The following is a 27,049-nucleotide window of genomic DNA, read 5'->3' as shown; positions in this document are numbered from 1 at the left end:
TCTAAAATAGCATTGCTGATGATTTTTAGGCATTCTGACTGAAGTGAGGTGAAAACAAAACCACTGCAGTTAATTTTCAATTTTCCATGGTAAAAAAGGGATGGAGGGAGACAGCAGCCTAGATAAGAAGGATATACTACAAACCATATATACACGAAGCTATACGAACCTTTGAAATACTTGTAAACAGCTTCCGTGGAGAGCAGGGGTAGATTTTGAGCAGCAGCATCCAAAATGTGGAGAGCAGCAGGTGGCGTGCATCCCGTTTTCTGTGCCATGGTGCTGGAGCCAGGGGTCTCTGGTGAAATCTCATGATGAAACAGTCAAATGCTTTGAGAAATTGAACACAGCTCAGCAAAGCAGATCTGAACTAACGTGGAATGCCTGTCTGCCAGTAAACAGATAATGGCACTCTGTTGTTTAATTGAATTTTCATGAAACTGAAATATGTTTTTGTAAAATCCACCATGAAGTTGCGTTCTGCTTGTGGAAGCCACATGCAGGGGATTAAGCTATTGTCAGGGGTGGGGAGGGGTATGTGTCGGGTACACAGGTAATGCTCTGCATACTGCACAGTCTGCAGTGGGGTGTTCAAGCATATATAAGTGACTCCTTCATAGCTTTTGCTGATGAAAGCTGCAGTGCCCCAGCAGAGAACCTGTTGCTTGGTTTTCAGAGGTCCTTTTGGTTTGGAAGACCAAATTTAAATACCTGGAAGGCACTGCAGCTGTAGATACATTTGAGGAATCTCACCATGATTGCCTGAGTAGTTCTACCAAAAAAAATCCTTCTGATTGAACACTGTTCAAAGTTTTTTCCGAAGCAGAGTGAATTAGTGGGACAGTAGGAAAATTCAAAGTTACTTGTTTGGAAGGTGTGGTTTTTTCTTTTTTGTTACCTTAACTGCTGAACATAAATCTTGGCCGCTCTGTCAACCTGCAGTTTCTCAAATTAGTAGCATTCCTATTCCTGAGCTGGTAATTAAATGTAACTTAGTCCCTTTCCCCAAGAATCAACCTTTAACAGATAAATTGACAAAGAAATTTGTAATTCAGAGATACGAGTTATGTCATTGTTTTTGTACAGTAAAGTGTTTGAATTTTGTAAGGTAGGAGCATGTTCTCAAATATATAAGATGTACGCACATGGAATGTGACGTTCTGGAAAGTCTGCAAAGAAATCCTAAAAAGTCCTCTACTTATATTCCCCAAAATCAATAACCTACAAAAACATTGTGGTCTGTAATCCGTTACACTGAGAAAGCAGTAAGAGCCACATGGCACAGAGCCATATATATTTAAATTGAATGCCTTGTAGAATGAGATGAATAAACATCTTGGAATAACACACCCACTTCTGTAAATTTACAGGTTGCACCAGCTGGCAGATTCAAAATAAGAAAACAAGAAGCTGGAAGAGTTGCTATTGCCAGGAAGATCTGAACCAATGGACTGTATGGATATAGATATGTTTGAAGGCATCTGCTCTTCCAATTACAAGGTAAGACACAAAAGGTGGGGTTTTTTTTCTGCTGGTTTGTGTCTCTTCAATGCTGTGCAACTCTCCTCTGGCACTACCCAAGACGGCAATGGAGGTGTTCTCCAAAGCTTGTTCAGTCCAGTGGCTCACTGCTAATGACTGTGGCCTACAACTAATGTATAACTGGACTATATTCAGACCTGAAAAGGCCTCAGCTTTCAAAAGTCAATAACAACTGTGGGTCCTCACGGCCTGTAAAATTCGAAGCTTTATTATGTAAAGTAGCTGTTCAGATAGCTCTACAGGTTGTCTATTTTTAGCATGTGCTAATAGGAGATCTTCCCAGTCACCTAAGGCATCTTTTTTCATGTGCTTATTAATTACTGTAGATTGAAGTAGACTTGAAACCTGTACTTCTTAGTGCAGGATCTTAGGAGAAAATGTCTCTAAACTGGATGCCAGAAAATGTCTCTAACTGGAGATGCAAGTTATGCCATTTTCTTTGTACAGTCTGTGTTCTTTCATTTTCAGGATTGTTACATGGTTTGTTTACAAAAACTGCTGCGTTCTTCTTTTTCTATCTGTTCCAATACAAATTAATTACATATTGCTCTAAGCTGAGGGTGGCAGAGAGCTTGATACATTTTCTTGTCATCTTTTGCCTGATGCCTGGGTATACTGTCGTTTAGTCAGAATGCTTCCTTTACTGAGTTGTTTTCAGGGAAGGCACAAAACGCAGATTTTCAAAAACTTTTTTGGAACTGGTAGAAACACTTGAGACACACATGAAGCAAACTAATTTTACTTTAAAAATTTCTCATTTCCAAGATGATGTAGTTCTGCATGGCTGGGGGATGGTCATGTGGAACTTCTTTGTATTCTAACAATTCTGATCCACACAAGATTGCTACAGAGCAAATGCAAAACTACACCACCAGCTCTGTGTTACTCAGGAGCTTAAATCAGGCAGCTGTGCAGTTGCAAAAAGGGGCAGTTACAACTGGTCTTAGCTGGTGTCTGCTTTACAGAGAGGAGTGTGACGCTCCGTTTCTCCATTTTCACCAGCCAGTGTTAAATGATGAAGGAGCCAGTGGTGAGGCAATGCACCGCCATTGCTTCTATTCTGTATGGAAATACTGGCCGCCAGTGTTTCAGTCTGCCATTTTCACAAACGCTAAGATACTCCTCTCCTTTTGTGGAAGAACTAAATTGAAGAGATCCTCTTCCTAAGGTGGGGAATGTAACAGACTGTGGCACAGCATCCTATAGAAACAGGAGGTGCTCCCTCGTATGCTGAAATAACAGGAATGAAATGTGTGAAGTATTTCAAAAATGCAAAGATAAGCAACAGCAAATACAACTTACAAGGAAAAATGCATTCAAACTCTCAAGTACTTGGGACATTCCAGTAATTTTCCATAATTGTTGTTACTGAGGAATGTACATAGACCATAAAAACCTGTAAGATCTGGTCTAGATAGCAGACACTTCTCTAAAGAGTTTTATTTCCCCTCCCAGATGCTTGTCTGGCCCCTGATGTCCGGAGAGAAATGCTCCAGTGGAATCTGTATTGCCACCAGTTATTGCCAGTTTCCACAAGTATAAATGCTGGTCTGGTCTGTGCTTTCATGTTTCAACATCTTTACACTTGCATATTATGAAATCCCCAGCTTTAGTGCAAATTCCTAATGTAATAGGGGCGAGGGGAATGACAGCTTTGCTTCTGCAATATGCAAAATGAGAATACTATTTTGTGTTGCCACCTTGTCTGCTTTAATCATGTCCTTCTCTGAATTGGAGCTTCTGACTTTGTGCTTCTTGGCACGGGAGGGAGTCCAGCCTTGGACAGGGCCTCTGGCTGTTGCGTGGCGAGTAATCCTTCCAAATAGGATTTGCATTCTTGCAGCAGCCATTCTGGGGATAGAGAATGAATACATGGAGGCAAATTCTGCTTACACAGACATAGCTCAAGCCCAGCCATTCAGAACACGAGTCAATGACAGAGTTGCACATAAATTGAGTCCTTTCTGAAAAGAACTGGTACTAGTGGCTAAGAAAAATGTGCAGGGTCAGAGCGTCTGCAGTGTCTTAGTTAACTGGATTTATAGGCACTTATTCACAGCAAAAATGTTGTTAGAGCCCCAGAGTTGCTTTGTTAGTTTTCATTTGCCAGAGGCTGTCATCCCTGCAGACTTGTCATGTGGAAACGTGAGCTTGCAAACCAGCTACTTCTGCGTACGGTCTCTGTCTTCGCTTAAGACTTCATTGCTCTTTCAGTGCTGTGTACTCTCTGCTTTAAAGCACCTGAGATGGTGTACTATAATGACTCTTCTATTTGGGATGATAGCCTGCAGCCGTAGCATAGAATAGGTAACTGGAGATAATAGTGGCTTAAATCAAAGCCAGACCTTGAATCTCTGAACTTTTATATTGCTGTTTATTTGTGGACATTATTCTTGATAGCCTTCTAGGTGTGTTTATCCTTTTTTGGCTGAGAAATGACTGAAATATCAAACAGATCTTAGAAAGTGAAGGAACAGGCTACCTTCTGGTTTATACCCAACACAAGTATTCAGATATTAACAGAAGTTCTGTGAGTTTCAGTTTGTTTGTTTCAACAATCTAAGTTTTAAGTGAAAGCCTGAAGAAGCAGCGCCTGAAAACTTCTGGGAAGTCATGTATTGGAAAAGTTCAAAACTGAATACAAATTTCCTTCAACTCATCAAAATATTTTGTAGCTCTTTTTTTTCCTCTGCAGAACATAAAGATGTGTCTGCTTTCTATATTGAAGCACTGGTAACTTATAATTGAAACATTTATTTTCAAACTTCAGGATAGTTTGAAAATCGAAAGCAGTTCATTTTCCTAGAAGTTCATAGTTCAGTGAAAGATTTCCTTGTAGTTAAATAAAATAAATTGATTTTGCTTATGACTTAATCCTGTCTTTCTCCTTTCTGGTGCACTGAATTTGATGTTCCTATTATTCACTTTTACTAGTAGTAAAAGGGTCCAGCTGAGGGTCCCCAGGCATCGACGAGGCCTCAGTTGTGCTGAGTACCATGCCAGGTCCAGCATAAATTGCAAATGCATCTTTCTGCAAAGAGTATATGATCAAGAAGGCAAGAAAGATTAGATGGGTACAGACCCAGGAGCACAGGGGACAGTGAGACATTGTTCATCAGCACGGTAAGCGGTAGCTTCAAGAACCTGCAGGCAGCCATTTACATATGCAGCTCTATAGCCTTGAGGTGGTTGTGTTTCAAGGTGGTGGAGAATCAAAACACTTTGTCCCTGCAAGTAGGGACGGATCCAAAGAATCGCCCATAATGTCACTATAGTACTCCCTCCATGCTGTTTTGATTTGAATAAAAGCAGTTTGATTTAAATCAATTTGGAAATGGGAGCAACTTCTTGGCAATGGGGGGCTTTTGGAAGTGAGGGTGATGTACAGCTCGCTGTCCTGCCGTCTAACTTGTCCTGACATTTGCTGGCATAGTAAGTTCATGCTAACTGCAGTGACGCTTGCCCTGTGTAAACATAATTCGAAACACTTTCCCATAATACTTCCACTTGAACTGAAAGCAGTCAAACTCTCTTTTCTAATTTCAGCCCTTTTGATCCCTTGTCCCTGATGGTAAGTTCTGCTTTGCAGGATTTCCCTGTGCTGCCTGAAGTTAAAAGATGAGATAGCAGCTAGCAATCCAAGGTTTTTCCTCTGTAGCTACTTGAGAGCATGCTAGAAGTCATTGATCCTTCATGGACTAAGTCCTGAAGGAGTTAGTTAGCTTCAGAAGTTAGCTCTCCCAAAGCAGGCATTGAGATATAGACGTGACAACAGAGCCAACTAACAATAAAGTGTGTTTGTGCTTGCCTCCATTTATTACTGCTAACATTGGACACTAGTTGCAGAACATTATATTTAAAAACCCATCAAAAGGAAAATGGTGTGGAGCAAGGTCAGAGTCTTCACAGTCAAAAAGAATGCATTTTTCTAGTTCTGATGTGGGTCGCCGAATGGGAATTCCTACAACTTTGGTTTTTATTTGTTTCTACAAGGTGTCTTTTCTTCAGTAAAAAAAAAAATACCTAAACACTTGTTGCTACTTAGTCATCTATTCAAGTAGCATGTGAGATGCTGCAATTATTTCCTGATGACTAGATGGAAAATATAGTTGTTTTGATAACATTTTGTTTATGCTGATGCCATTGAATATGCATAATTCACTCCACTTGATGATCTGGCCCTGACAAGTTTGATTGCTATTCCTAATAGTAAGCAATAACACTTATTTTGGGGTGGTAGGAGACTATCTGGATGAAAAGTCTTACAGGTGCAGTTAAATGCAGTCAAGTGTGGTGAGGACTTCACCAGTAAGTGCAGGGTTTGGGAGTATGACCTCTTGTTCGATAGCTGGTATAAAAGTAAACTGATATACTGGTAAAAATCAGACTGGGAAATCTGATATAAGGTAAACTTGCTATGAGACTAATCTAAGAGGGTCCGTAAGTACTGGTAAAAAGAAAGCGGATACCTGGTTATACAGGATGGGCAGTGCCTCCTCTGTTTCTTGCCAAACATAGAAACAAAAGCTGGGACACTTCTAGGTGTCTACTCATTTAGCCTCAGGTTCCTCACAACCCATAACAGTCATGGTTTTGAGGACGACCTCGTATCAGCCGTGTGAGGTGGGGAAACTTCCTTATCCCCCCCACCTCTACAGATGGCCACTGAGATTAGCCCAGGATCATGCAAAGCAGAGAACTAAATTATTCCACTTCTAAACCCAAGCATGGGACCTAGCTATTCACTCAGTACTCTCAGACCAGCGGGTTGATCTTTCTGCAGAATGAGAAGGCCATACCACCCCTATCCTCGGTTAGAGTGGGGATCAGTCTGGTGAATTTTAGCTGTGAACTTTAAATCTAGATCAGATTTAAAGTAAGTAAAAAGGTCGCACTTCAACTATTTGCTGTCCAGGAAGAGAGCTGAAAATAGTAAATGGAGTACAGAAAACTACAGAAATTCAGGAAAGACTCAGTTCTGGAGTTCAGCTTCTTACACTGGACTTTGAAACTCTAATCTGTCGGCAAAGGTGAGGTTGCAGCTGAGACAGCATCACCTTGTCGTGCTAAAGAGGTCCCTGTAAATAAAGATCCTTATACTGGAAATTAAGTCAGTATGGAAAATGTTACAAATGTATACGGTGTGACTTCTGTATTTATTTCTGTATTTATTTCTGTATTTATTTCTGTATTTATTTCTGTATTTATTTCTGTATTTATTTCTGTATTTATTTCTGTATTTATTTCTGTATTTATTTCTGTATTTATTTCTGTATCGGCACTGTTAATTATATGTTAGATTACTAAAAGTACATTACAAAAAATGAGATATAACCTTTTCTTTTGTTTCTATTTTCATCTTTTTTTATTCCTCCTTACATGCATGTGCTAATTGCTTAGATTTAGTAAGATGTATACTGCTTAAAAACAAGCCTTTGTAAAAGCAAATGCAAAATAAAATTCTTTTTTAAATAAGTGTCTTTCGGCATTTAGCGTGCCAACAGCAGTGCTAAGAAGTCAAAGGAATGCTCGTGAGTAGGAAGGCAGAAGCATGTCATGTGAAGTTTCACAAGTGAAAGCCAGCATGCATTTTTTGCACGTAGTTGGAGTTGTTTATAGCCGCAAAGAGCTAGCTGAGTGCTGAAGTGCTTAAAAAGTGGGGAAAGATTTTGACTTCTAAATATTCTGTAAATGCATGCTTTCATGTGTTTCAGTGTGGAATCTAAATTGTTGGCATCTTTCTAAACGTGTATTAAAAGGGATGGGAAAATTATATACATGATAAACTATGTCAGAAGAAGGAATAGTGATTTCTTTTGCTAGAAAGTGAAACAAAGATGGTCTGAGCATGGTCCTACCCACAAGATCTGATAGGGGTTTTTTGCATGACTCTAGCCAAATTACCGAATTTATCCACTTCAAATCTTTCCGTTGGTTAAATGGAGCAATAGCACTAGCTTCATTTGACTTTGGGAACAAAATGAAGGGAAAAATGCATGTGCAGTAGTTGAAGATCCAGATTGTTAAAAATGAAGAGTACTTGTGGTGGGTTGACCCTGGCTGGGGGCCAGGTGCCCACCAGAGCTGTTCTATCACTCCCCTCATTCACGAAACAGGGGAGAAAAGGTATAACGAAAAGCTTGTGGGTCGAGATAGGACAGGGAGAGATCACTCACCAATTATTGTCACGAGCAAACCAGTCTGAACTTAGAGAGAAAATTCATCTAATTTATTACAAGTAAAACAGAGTAGAGGAATGAGAAATAAAATAAAATCTTAAAAGACCTCCCCCCACCCCTCCCATCTTCCTGGGCTCAACTTCACTCCTGGCTTCAACCTCCGCCCCCCTCAGTGGCACAGGGGGACAGGGAATGGGGGTTACGGTCAGTTCAGCACACGGTGTTTCTGCTGCTTCTTCATCCTCAGGGGGAGGACTCCTCTCATCATTCCCCTGCTCCAGCATGGGGTCGCTCCCACGGGAGACAGTCCTTCATGAACTTCTCCAATGTGAGTCTCTCCCACGGGGTGCAGACCTTCAGGAGCAAACTGCTCCAGCGTGGGGTCTCCCACGGGGTCACAAGTCCTGCCAGCAAACCTGCTTCAACGTGGGCTCCTCTCTCCACGGATCCACAGGTCCTGCCAGGAGCTTGCTCCAGCGTGGGCTTCCCACGGGGCCGCAGCCTCCTTCAGGTGCCTCCACCTGCTCCGGCGTGGGGTCCTCCACGGGCTGCAGGTGGAATCTCTACACCCCCTCATCCTTCCTCCATGGGCTGCAGGGGCACAGCCTGCTTCACCATGGTCTTCACCACGGGCTGCAGGGGGATCTCTGTTCCGGCTCCTGGAGCTCCTCCTCCCCCTCCATCTGCACTGACCTTGGTGTCTGCAGAGTTTCTTACATGTTCTCACTCCTCTCTCCGGCTGCAAAAAGCTCTCTCTGGTTTTTCTTCTTCTTAAATATGTTATCACAGAGGCGCTGATTGGCTTGGCCTTGGCCAGTGGTGGGTCCGTCTTGGAGCCGGCTGGCATTGGCTCTGTCAGACACAGGGGGAGCTTCTAGCAGCTTCTCACAGAAGCCACCGCTGTAGCCCCCCCGCTACCAAAACCTTGCCATGCAAACCCAACACAGTACTGTTATTATATGACTTTGGTCTAGTTTGAACAATGTAATCAGCAGGCAGCTTTGTCAATGCATCCTAATGAACTACCAAATAAGTATTTAATATCCTAAATTTTCTGTTGGGGTTGTCTTTTGATTACATCAGTCTCACAATTCTTGCTTTCTTTTATAGCTATTCAAAGAAGAGATTGTCTGGTGCTTTTTTGAAAGTTATATTCTCTGTCCCAGTACTTTCTCTGAATGCTCTGAAGAATTGTACTTTTTGCTTATTTAGCCACTGCTGACTTTCCTTGCTCAGCTTAATCAAATTTTGGAGGTAGGGTATATTGTCTGTAAACTTCAGGTGGTTCAGCTACTCTGCCTTTTATGCTGAGTCTGGTTTTTTTTTTTTCTTTTCCACACCATTCTTCAGAAGAGACTTTCAAAGCTAAGAATGGCTTCAAAGAGTCACCTTGTACTATTTTTTTTCTGATTTGGTCTATTAGCTGCTCTTGTGTTATCTTATGGTAGAGGCAACTGTTCACCAAAAATGATGCATGTAAAATCTTATTCTCAGAGTTTTTCTTTAAATTGAAGAATGTTTTACCTATCACAATAGGCTTATTAATTTGCAATTGTTGCTTCCTCTCTTCAGATGTAATCTTTATGTCCTTGAGTAGAATCTCTCTTAACATGCTGTTGTCTGAGGCACACATCGTCTACTTTATTTCCTGATTCTGCCACACAACATAATAGCTTTCAGAATGGAAGTTGTCAGGTACCAATTGGCAGGAACCACAACACTATTCTTGTTTTGGACTTTCTTTGGCAATTAATAATACTGTATTCTTCAGTTTTCTGTTTCTCAGCAGTAGCTTACACCTTTCTTCATCTTTCAAACTGCATATGTTTGTCTTGCCTTAATTTTCCTCTCTTGGGGAATTTGACATCTTCCACCCTTCCCCTTAGGCTGTTGAAATTCTTCCTTCATCTTCCTACGCCTTTCCAGGTTATCTTCAGCTGTCTGCTTACAGGTGATCAATCTGTTTTTAATCCAGCTTTACTCTAAGTGGGATCTTTGTGTTTGTCTCCTGGGACTGTGTCATCCCTTGAACTTCTGCTCTGTAGAGAAGTAGAAATATTGTGCTTCTTGCTCACAAAAAAAATCAAACACATTTTCATGTTGGCAGTTAGCATTTTATTGTCTTATCTAATTTCAGATCAAATAGATTTACATGGTGTCTCTTCATCTATAAGGAAATTATGCTAGCATTTCTATTCTCTTGTGCTAAACTTATTAGACAGGCACGTGTAACATCATGCCTTTCTCTTGCAGCTTCACTTATACGTATGTATATGTGAACAGGGCTTTGTGCTCTTCACACACTTGTGCATAACTTCCCAATGACTTTCTGCTGGGTATCTCTTAAGAGTTTCCAGTCTTTTTCCATCCAGCATCTCTTCTAATTTAATGTTGCTGCTCTCATGATTCAAACTGCAGGACTCCTGACTTCCAGGCTTGGACGAGTGAAGGAAGTTTGGAACTTGTTAAAGACATTTTGGCAAGAAGTGGTAATTTTCAATAGCTCGTCCAGCAATGGGTTGAGAAATCCTAATGCCCCATTTCTCACTGTAAGTGGTGCTACTTATTTAAAGTAACTTCAGGAATAAAAGACCAAAATAGAATGACCTGAGGCGTGTGCTGTACACATGGCAGATCAGAGTAAAGCAGTCCTAATGAAATAGCCCTTCTTTCTCTCTTCACATAAGCAGCTCCTGGGAAAGAAGTGTTGTGATTTTTTTCCCCTGCACAAGTAGAAAAGGCATAGGAAAGTGATGTAATGAAACATGTGAGGGACATCTGCCTTAAAAATTTCCCTCGCATGTTGGCTCTCAAGTATGAAGACCGTCTGCATTGATCAGTACAAGTGTCCGGGTATAGAGGAAGCCATTCTGCGTGTTTTCCTACAGATCTTCCCCAAAGAACTGCAAAAAATTTCTAACCACTTCAGATATCAGAGGCACAGTCTTCTCTAAGGTGTGCATCTGTTCCAGTGGAGCAGAGAGGAATGTGGAAAAATGTGTTTTAAGCAAATGTAGTTCCCTGAGAGAAATTTGTTTGTATCAAAGATTCATTTTTTTAAGATCTTTTAATGCTTCTTAGTGAAAAGAATAACTGAATGCAGGTGAGGAGAATGGTTCTGCTGCTTCTGTCAAGTTTCCTGTGTAACAAGCTAGTAAATGAACAAATTTAAAAAGCTTTTAGGATCTTTAAAAAAACCTCAAACACAGATTGTTGCTCAGTGTAATTATCAGAAGGGCTAGGCAGCTAGCCTTGACTGATTTGAAGGCTACCATTAGGACCTATCCACATCAATATCAAATATGGCAAGACATCTTAAAATCTGACACTTTTGTCTGTAATGGTGTATTTCCTATGGAATGCGTGATGTTGCTGCACAGAGATATGTTTGGGAAGTGCTTTAAGATTTGTAGGTGAAAGTTGTTGCATACGAAACATACAAAGTGTTAGAATATCAAAGGGGTAGGAGTTTATAGCTAAGATTAGAAATAAATAATTGGCTACTTCCCATAAATGCATGCCTAGTTTTCAAGAACCATAGGGTGCGGTGTACCAGCAGAGCTCCCTAAGAATTAGGTTTGGATGTGTGGTTGCCAGCAGTGACTTTTTTTTCTTAAAAGAAAAGGCAATTTTAGATATCGGCAACTAATAGTACAAAACTAGTCTAATGCTCAATCTGATAGTGCAGCTGTTGCGGTTTGGTTCTGAGGCAGGAGCTTGGGAGAGAGTTGGGGAAGGCATTGAGGGGGTAGAAACATAATTTTCACTCTGCACAAGTAGCGTAAACTCTTTGTTTTATCTAATATCCTGAAATCTGACATGGATAACTATCCGTGGGGGATAGTCAATGACTGCACGTAAGAAGGTTTTATGTGAGGAGAGGATAACTCGCGGAAACATTGCAGGAAGGGTAGCTGTGAAAATTTTTCCACACCTTTTTTTCAGTGCTTTTTTTATCTCCAGTTGAGCCTCACGTTGTCCTGAAACACCTTCATTTTCCCTGTCTGATATAAAATGCATTAATGCATTATGGCAAATACTCAGATCTATTGCAACAAGGGGATCGTTTGTTATTTTTCTTCAAACTACCAGTAATAGTGCTCTGCAGCTGTGGCATACTACCTTGCAGTGATGCAGCGATCTAGTCTCAGGCTTTCCGAGTATTTAGTGTGCATTAATTAAACTTCACAATACCCTTCTGAGGCAGTATCTGACTTATACTAAGCAGTGCTCTGTGAGTAGTTACATTGTAATTAGTGCAGCTATTTACGACTGGAAGCATGGTGTTGGATAAAATCAGGGAAGCTAGCCCCATCGCATATTGTATGTCCTCCCTCCAAGGTCTTAACACTATGACAGCAGGAATGCCAAAAATAGAAATCAGGAGTCTCAGCTCCTGGGAGAGCGATTTCATCACTGGACAGCATTTCCTCCCTTAGGACCTTCTTCTGCGTGTCTCCTTTAACTCATCTTCGTTCTACCTTTGATGCAGAGAAATGCTCTGGCCCTAAATCAACTTTTAAGTGAAAGGTAATTGCAATCATAAATCTCTTCCGTTGGCATTATCTTTCTTAAGTTAGATCTACTAGGAATCGTACTGAACTGCTTCTTGCCGTGGAGTCAGTCGTGCATGAAAATTGACAACGTTCAGGCACCTTTTTAAGAGAATGTCCTTACTGATGTGCAAGGTAGTTAGTTTGTTGAGAATCAGCCGAGATGCAGCCACCACTTTTTGTTTCCCTCCTATCCCTGTTTCATGACCCTCTATTTTTTGCGTGGCTGTCAAAAGCTAAGATTCTCATTCTTTAGAGAGCCTGCGTAACTCATAGTCCCACCGATATTAGAGTGGAGTTATTGTGTCAGGTCTAATACAGGTTTTTCTGCTACTGTGTTGTAAATGGAGCAAAACTTGAGAAACGCGATCACCAAAGGACCGTTCAAGCTGTTCTCTTATCAGGCTGTAGCTGATAGCTGGGTAATCATGTAACTAGGTAAAGGTCAGAAGTAATCCACCACTTGGCATTCTGGCACTGCAGACCCTTTCTAAATACAGTAGCTAGCCGCGGAGGTGGGGACTGTCGGGATCCCGCTGGTGGCATACGTGACGTGATGAGAAGAGTAGCTAACGAAAGCTTAGTTTCTGATTTTGAGAGGGATTGCCCAATTCCTGTTATTAAATAGCTGTCTGCTCACTGCTTTGCTGCAACACCTCCGTAATTCAAAATAGCATACTGATCAGAAATACTGGTCAGTAACAGAAAAAAATCACCTGATACCATACTGCTGTGTGGGTAGGGGCAAGAACTGTTACAGAGGTACACCGAATCTTGGCACAGATGTCCACGTGTCCCATAGCTGAATTTATTTCCACTGTCTGCTTCTGTATTTTGAACTGTGACTTTTTTAAATTTTCTTTTATTGTTGTGGAGGTATCAACTCAAGGGAATTCCTGGAGGTATTTTCTCCCATTTATGCAGTGTTTTCTGCTAAAAGAATAATCTGATCCCTACTTAGTACAAGGTAACCTGGAATAATTGATGCCTATATCTTGACTGCAGAAAACAGATCAGATCATAAATATTTTTTAAAAAGCATGGGGAATCACTTACTGAAATGAACAGTAATATTTCTGTTAACGGTTGAAATTGTGTTCAGTGTATTTGTGCAGTTGTTTTCAATGATTTGGACAGGACTGATCACAGGAGTAGGACAAAGATTTGATAGCAAGAAGTAGGGTTAATTAGAAACTGTGTGGTCCTGCAGTGACCCTACAGATTACCAAAGTATCCAGGACTTTTGTTGGACATGATACTGGTTTCTCAGCTCCAAAACAGTGGTACCTTGAAGTATGGATAAAGTTGTTGTAAAATGGTCTCCTCCAGAAGGTGTTGTTGATTGAGGTAAAGCAGCTTTTTTTATTTCTGTTTTGGAATATTTGAATAGTGTAGGTCAGATTCTTCCTCTCCTATTTACTCATGAGTCAATGTGAGAGATTTTGGCCCTGTGCTATTAATGATCATAGTTTTAATCACAATGTTTTGGTACAGTTTTACTTGTAATTCCTGGAGATTATTTTATTCTCTTGTTACTTTCTATACTACACAGCATCGTTTATCATATTTGAGAATTATATTTTGACCAAACTCAGAATTTCTTCTGTCATTTTGCAGTACAAAAGTGTTATATTACCATATTTTTATAGTCTTCTGAAGAACACCATCCCTTGATTCCAGCATTAGTTTGTGTATTTAAAAGGCTGATATGTTTTTGTCTACTTTAGATCAGAAAAAAAACCCCAAACACTCCAAGAACATTGGGGTGAATGGTAAGTACTAGTTAGTCCTCTCCACAGCTTTTCTCTTTACCCCTTTGCCTTCATAGGAATGAAGAATTCAACTATTAAGATTTTTATTCTCCTTTATTCAGTGAAGATATCATTCAAAATGTAATAGCTAACTGCAGAATGCTAGAAAGGTCTAATAAGGTAACAAATTACTTTAAAACTACACAACTTTCTGGTACCTATTCTTGATTCAGGACTGTGTAATTTCACAGGTGCGTACTTAAGCCCATGTCCTCTCAGATATTCTACCACAGTTATTACAGTAGGTGAATTTTGGCCAATTTACTATTTGGTGTGAAGAGGAGTTTCACAATTTGGTCTCAAAACCAATTTATCTATTCTGATCCGTTAAGTGAAATACCAGTAGTTTCAGATCATCTTTTTTTAATTAATAATTACAATGTATTTATGCTGCTTTCAGTTCACATAATTAAACAGCAGATGATAAAAAAGATCATAGATAACTTGATTCATTGCCATGCCAAAGCAGGATTGTTCCTGGTGTCATATTTTCCATTGCTTTGCCCAGTACACTTTTAGGTGACTTGAAAGACAGATTGCCCATAATTTCCTCTTCCTCTCTGGGTAAGGTTCACATTCTTACATGAGTTTCAATAAGAGCCTCATTCTTTATTGCAGTAAGCAGTTCATCAGAGTAGAATGACTTTTGCCAAGTTGATCAAGATGATAATGGAACAGTTTATGAACCTTTATGGCTAGATGGTGAAATTGGAAGAGAATGCATATGACGCCTTGATTTCTAAGGTCTGAAAAAGTAGAGACATTGCTGCTTGAACATTAGCCATGTGACGATGCGACTGTCTCTTGCTGTAGGACAGCAAAACCACCCAAGTGGGTAAGCGTATGCTATAGGTTGTTTAAACTAACAGAGCTTAAAAGGAAAAAAATGGTACTTTGGAAGACTTCTGCCTCAAGACAGCAAAGCTTCCTACCTGCAGCTGTCACTGCTTATTCCCTTTATAGCTGTACAGAGTCTTTTCAGGTGGTTTATTAAGTGATTGTGTTTAGGGCTAGGCAGTAAACATGGGGCTTCGTGTTCCAACCTCCAGTGAAAAATTCAGTGGTGAGTAGGTTGTCAGCCAGGGTAAGTTGTGGATTCAGTCCCCCGTCAGGGAAGCGGCAGTGTTCCAAAACCATAATTACTAAAATCTTTGTAATCCAGAGAGAGAGGCTGATCTCTAGTATGGGTCCTTTCCCTTTTTATAACTCCTGATCTACATGAAAAATTTGGCAGTCCAGCCCAGTCATATAAAGTCATCTTAATCCAGGTAAAACTTTTCCTTCCTCCTCTCTTCTTTTCCACAGTCCACCAAACTTAAGTCCTCAACTAAACCTTTAATTGTATTTAAAAGATTACTTTTATAATGCTTCCTTTACTTTTCCCCAAATTACACTCAATCTCTTCCAGAAATAATTTCCAGAGTGAAAGCATTTCAAGTGGGCTCCTTCTCTAAGTGAAAAGTTTTTGTACTGTCTTCTCTTATTAATAGAGCAAATCCATATTAAAGAAATATAAAACTTAAGCCTCTGTAGCTCCTATTGTCGCTTAACCCAGCCAGCACAAGTGATTACTGAAGTATGTACAATCCAGCGTTTATCCTGCTTGATTAGCAGATCTGTCCACTGAATTTTGTTCTTCCTGTCCCTGTGGAACTGAAGCTGCTTGCCCAGCCTTCTCAGTTTTGGGCAGGTAATTATCTCTGTAGGATTTAAATTAAAAAAAAAAGGGCAAATCGTTTATGCTTGGTTTTGAAGAGAGATGTTAGATATTCATTCCCATTTGTTCTTATTGTTAAGGAATTGTGCTGACAAAAGCACCTCACTCATGAAATAAGAACGGAAGGCAAAATAAATAGGACTGAGGGATGTGCACGTGGCTTGGCAAATCAAGCAGTGTGAGGAGATGGAGTAAGGGTTCCCAACTTCAGAGCTGATTGTCTGATTTGCTTGGTTTAACTGATCTGCTCTGTGACACAAAGTACCTTTGCTCTTCAGTGTGCCCATCTGTAAGAAGATTGTTACTTGATTTAATAAAGGGTTCTGCAGATTACTTTTAAAGTGCTTCGGGAATTTTGAATGAGAAGAGTTATATGTAGATAGGTACAGATGTAGAAATATAGACGTGCACCTCAGCCTAGTGCAGTTACAGAGCACAGCATTACTGCCACCGTGGAAAGGACTGGAAGAAACCCCCTGGGACGCTTCCTATATGCTCCTTTGGCTTGGCAGCAAAGGTGATACTCAGCTTAATGCATAAGAAGAGTTCTGGAGGGAAGAGTGGGAAGGAAGGGTCATTTGTTGAGGTTTTTAAAATTCCTTTTGTACTCTACCCTGTCGTTAGAGCCAAAATTCATTCTTTGTCTCTTCTAGAGTCCTAGCTATTTTCTCAATGTTAAGCCACTGGCATTTTTAAATGGAAGATTTTCAATAGCCAAGGATTACGTCCTGAGGGGAAACGAAAGGCTTTTTCAGGCATGCTCTTCGTTGAAGACAGAATACTGGGTAGATGGATGGTTGGTCAGCGTCAGGGTGGTACTTTTTTCATCATTATAGCGCCTCTTCTCTGAACACTTGCTTCTCCAACTGCTCATCAATTCATTTGCAAATAACTCTATTTTTAAACCAGTTAATGACTGTGTCTTAAATACGATTCAAGTTATAGTGATCTGCCAAAAGTAACACCAACCTGCTCTTCTGCAGCACTACTTTGTATCTTCTATATATTTTTTCCTTTAGTTTCTTTTTCCTCCTCTTGCCTCAATTTCAGCTGTCCTTGTGACAGTGGTGTTCAGATGGAGTAGAAAGCAAGAAGGGAAATGGTTCCCTTAATGCATTTTTGCTGCACAATTGAGAGAGAAGCCTATTGGTATGTGTCAGCGGGGAGGCAGGCAAGAGGTAACAGATGGCATCAAGGGAGAGCTAAGAAGCCATGAAGATACAAGGGAGCAGTACTTATAAAAAAAAAAAAAAGATAAATAATGTTGTCAAAGCAATATGCAGGGGAAGGAAGACAGTTGGGGACCTAAGGCAAAGTTGGTCAGAGCTTGACAGTGGACTAAACACCAGCCTTCCCAGACAGAGCATTCTCTCTGGTGAGTGGCCCATGGTGAGCTGCTGGCCACTGGGGGCAAACCTTTGGCTTCTCCATAATGAGCTAAAAGACCCAAGTTTCTAGATCTTTGATTCATGCTGCTTCTTGGATGTTCAGTGTGGAGCTACAACCTGTCCTATGCCATTAGGCCATGTGGCAAGGGAAGAAGCTACAGTGCTGCAGCTGGGAGCTGTTTATCTTACCTAGCCAGTGTGACTGCATCGGTATTAATAAATTAAATGTGGCTGGCATGCCCAGAGTCACTCTTGGGCCCTGAGCACAGCTAGCTACATGCAGCTCATCCTTATATAATTAAACTTTTTCAGCCTCCACATGTAAACTGCTTGCTTGGGGTGGTATCTGCACATTGCTAACTCCCAAATTGTGCCTGAGAATTTTTAAAACCAGGCCAGTGACCGTTTGAAAGATTTAACAACATTGATGATTGATTTCCAGCACCCAGGGTGCAGCAGGTTGGCCTTCTCTGAAAGGTATGCAGAGGCTCAGAAAACTGATGTTACAATGATAATGTGAGGTCAGACATAGGCAGCGAGGATGCACAGTGAGGAAACGTTGATCTTGACAGCGCCACTAGGGTGTTTTGGGTTGACTTTACCCCACCTTCAGGAACGGAGAGAATGTTTTGAACAAGTTTTGCTTTTGAATGTCTGCAGTTTGTTTGAGCCTGATGAGCTCAGCTGGCAAAGTGAGCAGGGACAGATTGCAAGTGTTCTTCCACAGAACTGCTTCAATTTTTCAGACTTCTCTGCACAAGGAAAACAAGATTCTTGGGACTTTATGAGGACCAGCCATAAAACAATACTTATGAGGCACTTTTCTTTTGACTGCACAAGGAATTGCACTTGCTAATGTTGTTATATGAACGTGATCCTAATGCCTGTTTGCAGCAGCACTGTAAGCAAACTTATACCATGGTTTATTTCTAACTAATTAAAGTCTTATTTAGGAATGAGTCATTTGTACACCAGAATGACTTATTTATTTTAAATCAGAGACAGGCATTTTATGTTGAGGTCTGCTGCCTCTGTAGTGCAATTTGTTATCCCAAAAATGATCTGGGGTTGCTTCTCTCTGAATCCAAGCATCTGTGATGTTAATGTTACTGCATTTTATAATTGGTACTTGATAGTTTAAGTGGATAATCAGCTAAGACATAAATGCAGCTTACCAGGAAACAATTGAGAATTTAGGATAATAAGGCTGATTAGACACTCTGTTATGCCAGTCTCATGCTAAGATAATTCTACTGAGTTGAAGTTGTACAAATAATGCTGTAAGACACACAGTGGTCAGGCAGATCCCCTTCACATGTGCTTGACTGCCTATCTTTGAGTAGACACAGTCTAAATGGTAGTAAGCTCCTGTTAGTGAGAAAGATTAAACGCTCCTCAAGCCTGGGATTCTAGACAGTGCTTCCCTGAGATCTTGAGGACTTCTTTTTATTAAAGAAGTTTGAAGACCAGTTAATAACATCCCATAGTAGTCATTGTTTCAAGTACTTTTATGTTATGTAGGCTTAATAATTTAGATTAAAATATGAAAGGAGAAGCATCTTGTCCAGCATTACATAAACGTGGTGGCTTTTAGCATCTGCTGGGAATGCTTGTTTGCTGCCAAAGCAGGTGTTAATACTCTGCGGAGGTGGGAACTGTGTGCGTTCTTCTAGTGGGCAAGTACAAGACAGAGCACACAATTTTTTCAGGTTCTTAATTCATGGCCCAAGCAGTGGAACCACATAGTCCACTCACGAGCTGTTTGGGGGAAAGGTGAACAAATAAAGCTTTAAATTAGTTTCATGACTCCCAGGCACAAGGCTTCAGTGGGGACTAATTCAGTCTCTGGCACAGAAGATAAAAGCTTTATAGCCTGGGTGTTAGAGGGAGGTGACACAGAGCCTGGCGTGGCAGACATCATTGCTGGAAATAGTTTCTCATGGTTTTTGTAGCGCAGGAAGGAGACCCATCACTCTTGTGTCCCGAGGGCTTGTTCTGGCCCTGTTTCCTATGCTATGGGGATGGAGAGCAAATGGGGAGAGTCCAGTGATAATACTAATTTTTTCTAGAGTGCGCAGTGCTTCCCTGATACCAGGGGGTACTTCTACTAACCAGATTGACCTGTCAATGTCTTGTGTTGTTCTGGGACTTGTGTAACCTGGACCGTTTTGGATACATTTGTCAGATTCCTCTGTACCTATTAGGCTCATGAAATCCACGCACTCTGATGAGCAGTTAATGCTGTCTTCAGAAGTGCCGGCTAATCCCCCGAGTGCCTGTCTGTTTTTGGCACTCTCCTGGTGTCGTTGTTTGGCATGCCCTTGACAACTTCAGTGTCATAGGAGCAGCAGCTGGAGCTGTATGTTCAGTGGCCGTGTGATGGTTGGTTGGGATGCGTTAGACATATGCTGCGTGTTCAGGGCTATTTAAAGGATTAATTTACGTGAGCCATGCAGCTGAACTGAAGCTCATTACTCCATGCTTAAACACAACAAACTATTCATCTTATTCCATGTTTATTTTTCCTCCCAAAAATTCATTGGAAGAAAAAAAGTAATAATAAAACACCCTCCATAGCGGGATAGAAGGGAAAGAATGAATTAACTTCCTCCAGGGAGGGAAACGCAGGCAAAACTTGCCTGTTCTAGGCTTCGTCTGGCAGAAGCCAGCTGGCCAGCCTGTCTGGTTCCTAGGTCTGAACAAGCCACAGCACAGGCTTCTCTTACCCAGGGAAGACGTCAGAGGGGACTGTGGCTTGAGGGGGGCTTTTCTGGGGTTAAGGTAAGGGGGGGAAGAACATTATGGTTTAGGAAACAGCCTACTAGGGAAATTACTGCTTTTTTAAAGCAGTCTGGTGGAATGAATGCTTTTTGAAATAACGTTGCCAAATTTCTTCTTTATCTGTTGTCTGTATATTGGGTTATTCTTTTATCTCTGTACAACAGTCTCCCTCTTCCATAATGGTCCTTTTTTTTTTTCTGTACAAGGAGAGTCATTTCACTATGACTCTCTTGTCCAGGCACAGGAGGTTTTACTTTTTGCTTTCTTTGAACTTGATAGATGTAATTCGTGGTTGTTAAGATGAGACTTTTTTAATACTTTGTAGAATTATGGCAGAAGTTCTGAAAACTGATAGTCTAAGATAAACTGGATCTCATTTGAATTTTTGCTTTGATGCCACAGTAATTTCTTTGAAGGCATAGCTATGGTCTCTTTTCAGAATTTTGTCACTGAGAAAATGGCTGAACGGATTTGAGTAGTATCTGGTAAAACTGGCATCATTCTTAACCCATGGAAAGGCAGTTCACGTCCTTGACTTACTTCCTAATAACAACACAATACAATTTCCATCAAGGTTAGAAGATCCTGAAAAGTTTTCTGATATATATTTAAGTGCAACTGTGTCAGTGGATTGGCATGGCTGTGAGTCAGGAAGACTGGGGTATGGATTTCTGCCCATTTTTGGGGGTACCAACTGTACAACTACCTGTTATTGCCGCCTGGGCTATACATTGAATTTCTAATAGACAAGGTTTTCCTTTCCCACACATCCGTCTGTAATGTTTATTTGTTTATGCATGTATTTATTCATTTATCATGCATCCAGCAAGACAAATCTGTCTGAAGAGCAACTGAAAGCTGACCATAATTCAGCCATGGCCTCACACAGCCTTTTTCCAAGAAGTGGAAAATCCCAGTATGACAGTCATAGCCCAGCTGTGTGTCTTAAACCCTGCTGCAGCACTGAACAACTCAATTGTACAATTTAAATAGTGAAGTAGAGCTCAAATGTTTTTATTGCAACCAAATAGACACACGTTGAACATGGCCTTGCCACTGCTAACTGACGTAAAACACTAGGAAATGTCATAATTCACGGTGCAGTTAAAAACCCAACAGCCCTATCTCAGCATGGCTGTCACATTTATATTGTAACAGTGTTTTATGATGCCCATGTGTTTTATTGATGACCCTTACTACCCATATAAAATGTGTTTTCTTCTAGCAACTGTATTATCAAAGTGACATCACACACACACCCCTTCCCCTTCCTTCCTACTCCACATCTAAAGCAACTTTTCACAGTAAATTGATTCAGGCATTTCACCTGTTTGGGTATTAAAAACAAACACACATCGCTAATAGGCTAAAACTATAAATTGAAATTACAGCATTTCTTATAGGTCCCCTCACACAAGAGCACGTGGCACAGAACTTTATGGGAAGGAAATGTCAAGTTCAAATGCTTACATAGCAAGAAAAACTGATCTAGCTCACACTAAAGACCAAAAAGGCTGTTTTGTGAGATTTGGGAGTGATCTTGGCTTTGGTAATGAACTGAAGACGAATCACTTGAAAAATCCGGGCTTTTGCCTTGTTCTTTCACAGGAAATATACTAAGCTTATGGTTAAACAGCCATTTCCAATATGATCAGGCAAAGGCAGTGTTAAATGAAGGAAGTTTGGTTAAGTTCAGAGAAGCCAAATTAGCAGCAGTCAATAGGATGGGGGTTTTTGGATGGTTTTGGCACCTTTTACATTCTAGTTCTAGCAAAGTTGGAAATTCTGTGTGAATAGTGTTCCTATGGAAAAAAAATAGTATTTTATTTGCAGCCTGGCAGGAATGGAGACACCTATAAGCTCGTTAAAATGAAAACCAAAGAATTCAAGCCTGCTCTGAATGCTAGACTACGTTATTACTCTGTATTAAAAATGTCCCAATTATTCAAAATGTCTTAGGTAGTAGATTTAGTAGATTTTTGGAAGAATCCTACAAAACTGAATTTGTTTAGGGATGTCAGCTGACGGTGCATTGCATCACGGGATGGGAAGTCATTTGGATGTCTTCTGGCAGGAAACCTGATTTGGTTAGAAAAATTAATTCTAAATGCCAGGCATACTCATGGCTGGAGTTTGGTCTGAAAAACCTACTGAATTTACAGTCAGAATTTAGTCTTAGGTAGGATAAGAAATGGAACAGGCTAGGTAATCTTTCTGGCCAGATGGATGAGCAGTTTCTTCCTGGACCTTTACAAGCACAGCATAAACACTGAGGGATGAATCTTCAGTGCACTTGCTTCACATCAGCCAGTAGGAAGTAGTGGCCCACTAAATGGATGTCTAGCCCTTACTATATTTTGAGTCATTGCCTGTACATGTGTAGCAGTTCTGCTTGTTTATTGTTGTGTTGAACATACTGCACTTCGGTATGTTTAATCCACAGGGCAAGTCTTGCAAAGTTGATCTGGGCACCTACAGTTGTCAAATGCATTTTAGATATGAGCTAGTCCGCTCTGACCAGGGCTGTTTAGTGTCCAAAAATTCCACACAAAAAGTCAAATCTTTTTTTTTCCTTGTTTGTACAACTCTTCAAGCCGTGAAAAAAAGGATATAAGGGGAAAACAGAGTAGCCCTAATTGAGGTAATCTGTTGTGATAAGCTTTGATTTCAAAGCAAGGCTGATAATCCTGAGGCTTCAGGGGTCCTCAACAGCAAGGAATTGCCCAGTCACATTGGCTCATGCTGTTTGTCCTCCTCCATGGGCTGTGCAGTTCATAAATAGGATCGTGTTCTCTCTCTTGCTGACTTCAGTGCAAGCTTGGTGTGGGTTCACCTGGAAAGCTGAAGATAAAAAAAAACCAGAGGTGGAAAGTAGAATGATGTGTTCTCATCTGTTTTGTCTGAGGAAAAGCAAGTTGTTCACCAACCTTTTCTTGCTTGAATGATCTTTGTGTTCCACCTCTTATTCTGGGAAGCTCTGCTTATCTGCTGGTACCCGTGACTAGAGAGCATTATCCTGGACACTTGGATGACAAAGAATTGTTTATTTACCACCCAAGCAGCTGCAGTGTTGTAGTGCAGGCTTTAAGGATGAGAAGAGCACATGATGGACACTAATTGGAAGGCTTAGACAACTGAGCAGTACCTGCCTTGAATTATAACCTTGTGCTGTGCACAAGATCTGTAAGATCAAGGCAGAAAAACCTCACTGAGAGTGAGGATAGAGTTTCAGAGACTGCAAAAAACCCTGTTGACAGTCCTTGAAATGCCTTGCTGAATGGCCACTGCCAGGGATGAGTGGTAGACATGCCTCTCAACTGCATCTGCCTGAAGAAGAGGAAAAAAGTTTTGACATGTTGTTGAGGAATTCTAAACTGTGGTGTTAGTTCTGTATGCATTGCAAATCTTTGAATTTGAGAGCTAAGCCTCAAGACCTGAATGGGCTGATTTTTCATATGTGGAATTCTGCAGAGACTGCTTTGTAGATTTGGTTTTTAGATGGCTATGAACTTTACAAGCCACAGTATGTAGACTGGGCAAAATGAAACCCAAATACCAAAAGTATAGACAGTGAAAACAATTGTCTCACCATGAGGCATAAAAAGGGAACACCATAGTGGATAGCAACTTAATGACAGAATTTATCAAATGATTACTTTTTCCCTCTTTGGAGTTTTTCTGGAGCTGCAAGGCTGCGAGTGGGATATCAGGGGTAGAAACCAAGCATTAATTTTAGTGGGATGTTCCTGACAGCAATGTTTGTCACATGAGGGGAGAGAGTGAGGAGGCAAGAGCCTGATGGAGAATTACCTTGTCACTCTCCTAAGATGGCAGCATCTGAGATAGGGGAGCTAGAAGAAATGCCACTTGTATATCGCAAGATGCATTCTTGTTGTAAGAACTAATGCAGTGATGTTTGCCATTTTCCTTTGCAGTGCTGCCCAACAGCCAGACTGCTCTGAGCAGCACTATGTTGGCTTGCAGCAGAGAAAGGGTTGCTGGGTCTTGGTCACTTCTGGTGGTTTCACCAGTAGACACCACTTCAGTGACGAGACCCTGTGTGTCCCCTTGAAAGGAGTCATTGCTCCTGCCCTCTTTTATCTTTGTAGATGTACAGCAGTCCGTGATAAACACAAATTTAGACTATTGTCCTGTGCCAGAAATCTGTTCAATGTTTTCATAATGCAGCTAGAGTGATTTAGGCATGTGTTTCTTTTCTTTAACCTGCTTGAAATCATCTTTATTCCTTAAAGAGCACATAGTTCAGTGTACTGCTTCACCATCTCTGTGATACCCCTTTTCAAATGTGGTGTTGGTTTGTGTCTAAAGATGGGAAACTTCTTAGTCTTGGCCCTTCAGAGGCACATTCAGTATAGATACCCACTTGGTAAATAAAGTACAAGGCTAGATGTAAGGGCAGAGATTTTTGCTTGGCTTCTTGCTCCTTGGGTGTAGGAGCCCAAAGAGAGATAACTGGCATTGAACTGGAGTGTAATGGCTGTGTGGCCTTTCAGATGCAGAGTGACCGTGCAGGAGACTTCCAAGGCAAAGTGCAAAGCAATAGAGGAAGCCTAGTTGTCAGCCCAGGAAAATACTGCGGAGGAAAACTCATACACACAAAATAGGTATTTTGTGACATACCTCATATAGTTGTGTACCCACTTTTGGTAGAAGTAATGTTTAAGACGTTTTGGTAACAGGGCTGATGTTATATGGATGCATATATGTGATTGATTTATTTATTTATTTTTAACATAGCTAGTGCTGGTTGCCCATGTAGACAGGCTTTTAGCATGGGGTATTCCCTTACAGGACTGTTCTGGGGATGTAATATATGCATCTCTTACCATATAGGGAGAATTTTTTTTTTTTTTTAAATAATGGATGCATGGTAAGTTTCCTAACCCAGGTACCTGAAATGCAAGTCTCGCTTTCATGGAAGTTGCAGGATTAGAGGCTCACACGTTCCTGTACAACAAAAAGCCCTTCATTGCTATGTGTGTCTCATCTCAGTACGAAACGTTGACCTAAAGCCTTGCTTGTGTTTCGCCTTGTATATCCTGGCAGCAGAGTAGCTGTTGTTGCTGCTGCATGAGTAACAAAGGCTTCCTATTACCATCTGTCATGTCATACTTATAATTTTCAAGATCCAACCACAGCCCTCCTGGTGCAATTGACTTCGAATCATGACTGACATTAATAGCTATTTTTAAAAGTCAAAAACCAGGCTTTATTTCTGACAAGGGGAGCATGTTTGATACTGAACTCACTACGATCATCTACTAGAGTCTGGGACTCCTGGCATAGTGACGTTTATGACAGCTTTGTTTCAGCATGCAAACTTAACAACTGTGCTCTGGCTGCAGCGGGCTTGCTCCGACGCTTTGAATTTAATGCCGTGTTTTGGAATTCAAAGAAGGAAGCAGAAGGAGAGAGGCACCTGCGAGGAAAGTATACAACCATTTTAGACAGTTGTCCTTTTACAGAGTGGGGAAACATAAATGAAACGTAACTCTTAATGCATTGACTTTAGCCAATTTTTTGTTTGTGTGGATGGATATACCTTCCTTCCTTAAGCTCTGTCATGCTGGCAGTGGAAGGCACAGGGAACCGACATGCTTTCTACCTGTTGAAAATATCAAAGAATGGTCTGCAATGGTACTAAATCCCTAGCTGTTGCAAGAGGCTCATTACATGCTTGAGGAAAGCAGACTTTTCAATTAGCCTTACTGTTGTCATTCATGCCTGGTTGCTTTTTATTTAATATACAGTAAGTGGTTATCAGAGATACAGCCAAAAAGTTTTGGTTCAACTTTGAAGCCAAGCTGGAAATAAAATACCGTTGCCAAAAAAAAAAGGGGGGGAGTGCGGCAAACAGACTCATGAACTAAGTTGGCAAAAGTAAATATTGCTGTAGCTTTAGTTGCATTGATTGCAAGAAAAAGAAGAGATAGCTGTGAATTAAGTCCAAAGGACGACAGCTGTGCCCTGAAAAATCAATATATTAGAATAAACTGTGTAAAACACTGGCTGTAGTTGAAAAGCATGTTCTGTTGAGAAAACTTTTAGAAGTAGGTATTGTACTTTAGAACTTTGCTCTTCTATTCGGTAGTCTTCCCCATTCTGTACATTTTTAATATTTTATGAACAAACTAAAGAAAATTTTGAAGCTTTGTTGGTTTTTTGTGGCAAAATTCTAGACTTTTCAGTACTCAAAACACAGGACAACTTTAAGGTTAAATGACTACACGGTAGCATCTAAGTGTGCCACCAAAATTGGGCCTATTTCTGTGCAATGTTAAAGAGGGTTTTTTTGATGACTATGAGCCTGTTTCTGGTCCTTATAATAAAGTTTTTAAAGGGTTCCCTTCCAGCACTCTGCCTCATTTATACAAGGTTGTGAGTTTGAAGGACTGGATTGACAGCAAGGTAAAACAGAGTTCTCATCTCTACTGTGTGAGACATAGAATAAATCATTATAAATGGTAAAGACTGGATGAGCTCAGAAATTCTGCATAAATAAACAATGGCATAAAAATCAAGGTCATGCGGAGTCAGAGGCCATTTTGACTTTAAGCCAAATACCATAATTTTTAATGAAACACCTTACAAAGATGAAGTTTATGGAATAGTTTGTGAAAACAGCAAGCTATGAAAGGCACGAGTTCTTACAGGACTATATAGCAACATGATACATGAATAGAATCGACTATATATGATTGTACCCAATACAACTTCTGAAATAAAGCAAAACTTTAAAGAGGCATTTGTCACGACAGCCCTCTGCCAAAAGAGGGGACAGAATATACTCATCCTGCAGTCTCTGGGAACACCGGTAGTATCTAGCTGACAAACACAACAGGTTTTCTGGCAGAATTATGCTCATGGCTGCAAAACAACAAAGTCACGTTTGAACAAATACATTGGTTAGTGGTGCCTACAAGCAGATAGCGCTGCCCTCGGGATGCACAGCCAAGCTATTTTTTGTGTATGTAACAGATTTTTGTTCTTGTAACCAATGCAATAACACTTTTGTAGGTATTTGTTGAACATGCTTGTGAAAACTTGATCTTTCAGT

At 40.6% G+C, this 27,049-nt stretch overlaps 1 protein-coding gene across 1 annotated transcript in view; it reads left to right on the top strand.

Moving 5' to 3' along the window:
* Nucleotides 1–27,049, top strand: part of TMEM108 (transmembrane protein 108) — a 169,332-nt gene that overhangs the window by 7,794 nt on the left and 134,489 nt on the right. Inside the window, exon 2 of the mRNA XM_054815886.1 lies at nucleotides 1,371–1,500. The gene's annotated coding sequence lies outside the window, so the exon portion shown is untranslated. The remainder of the gene's footprint in view (nucleotides 1–1,370; nucleotides 1,501–27,049) is intronic.

This window comes from Grus americana, chromosome 2 (genome assembly GCF_028858705.1).
Source record: "Grus americana isolate bGruAme1 chromosome 2, bGruAme1.mat, whole genome shotgun sequence".
Lineage (NCBI taxonomy): Eukaryota > Metazoa > Chordata > Aves > Gruiformes > Gruidae > Grus > Grus americana.
Note: the sequence above shows the minus strand (reverse complement) of the source record. Positions and strands in the feature narration are given on the sequence as shown.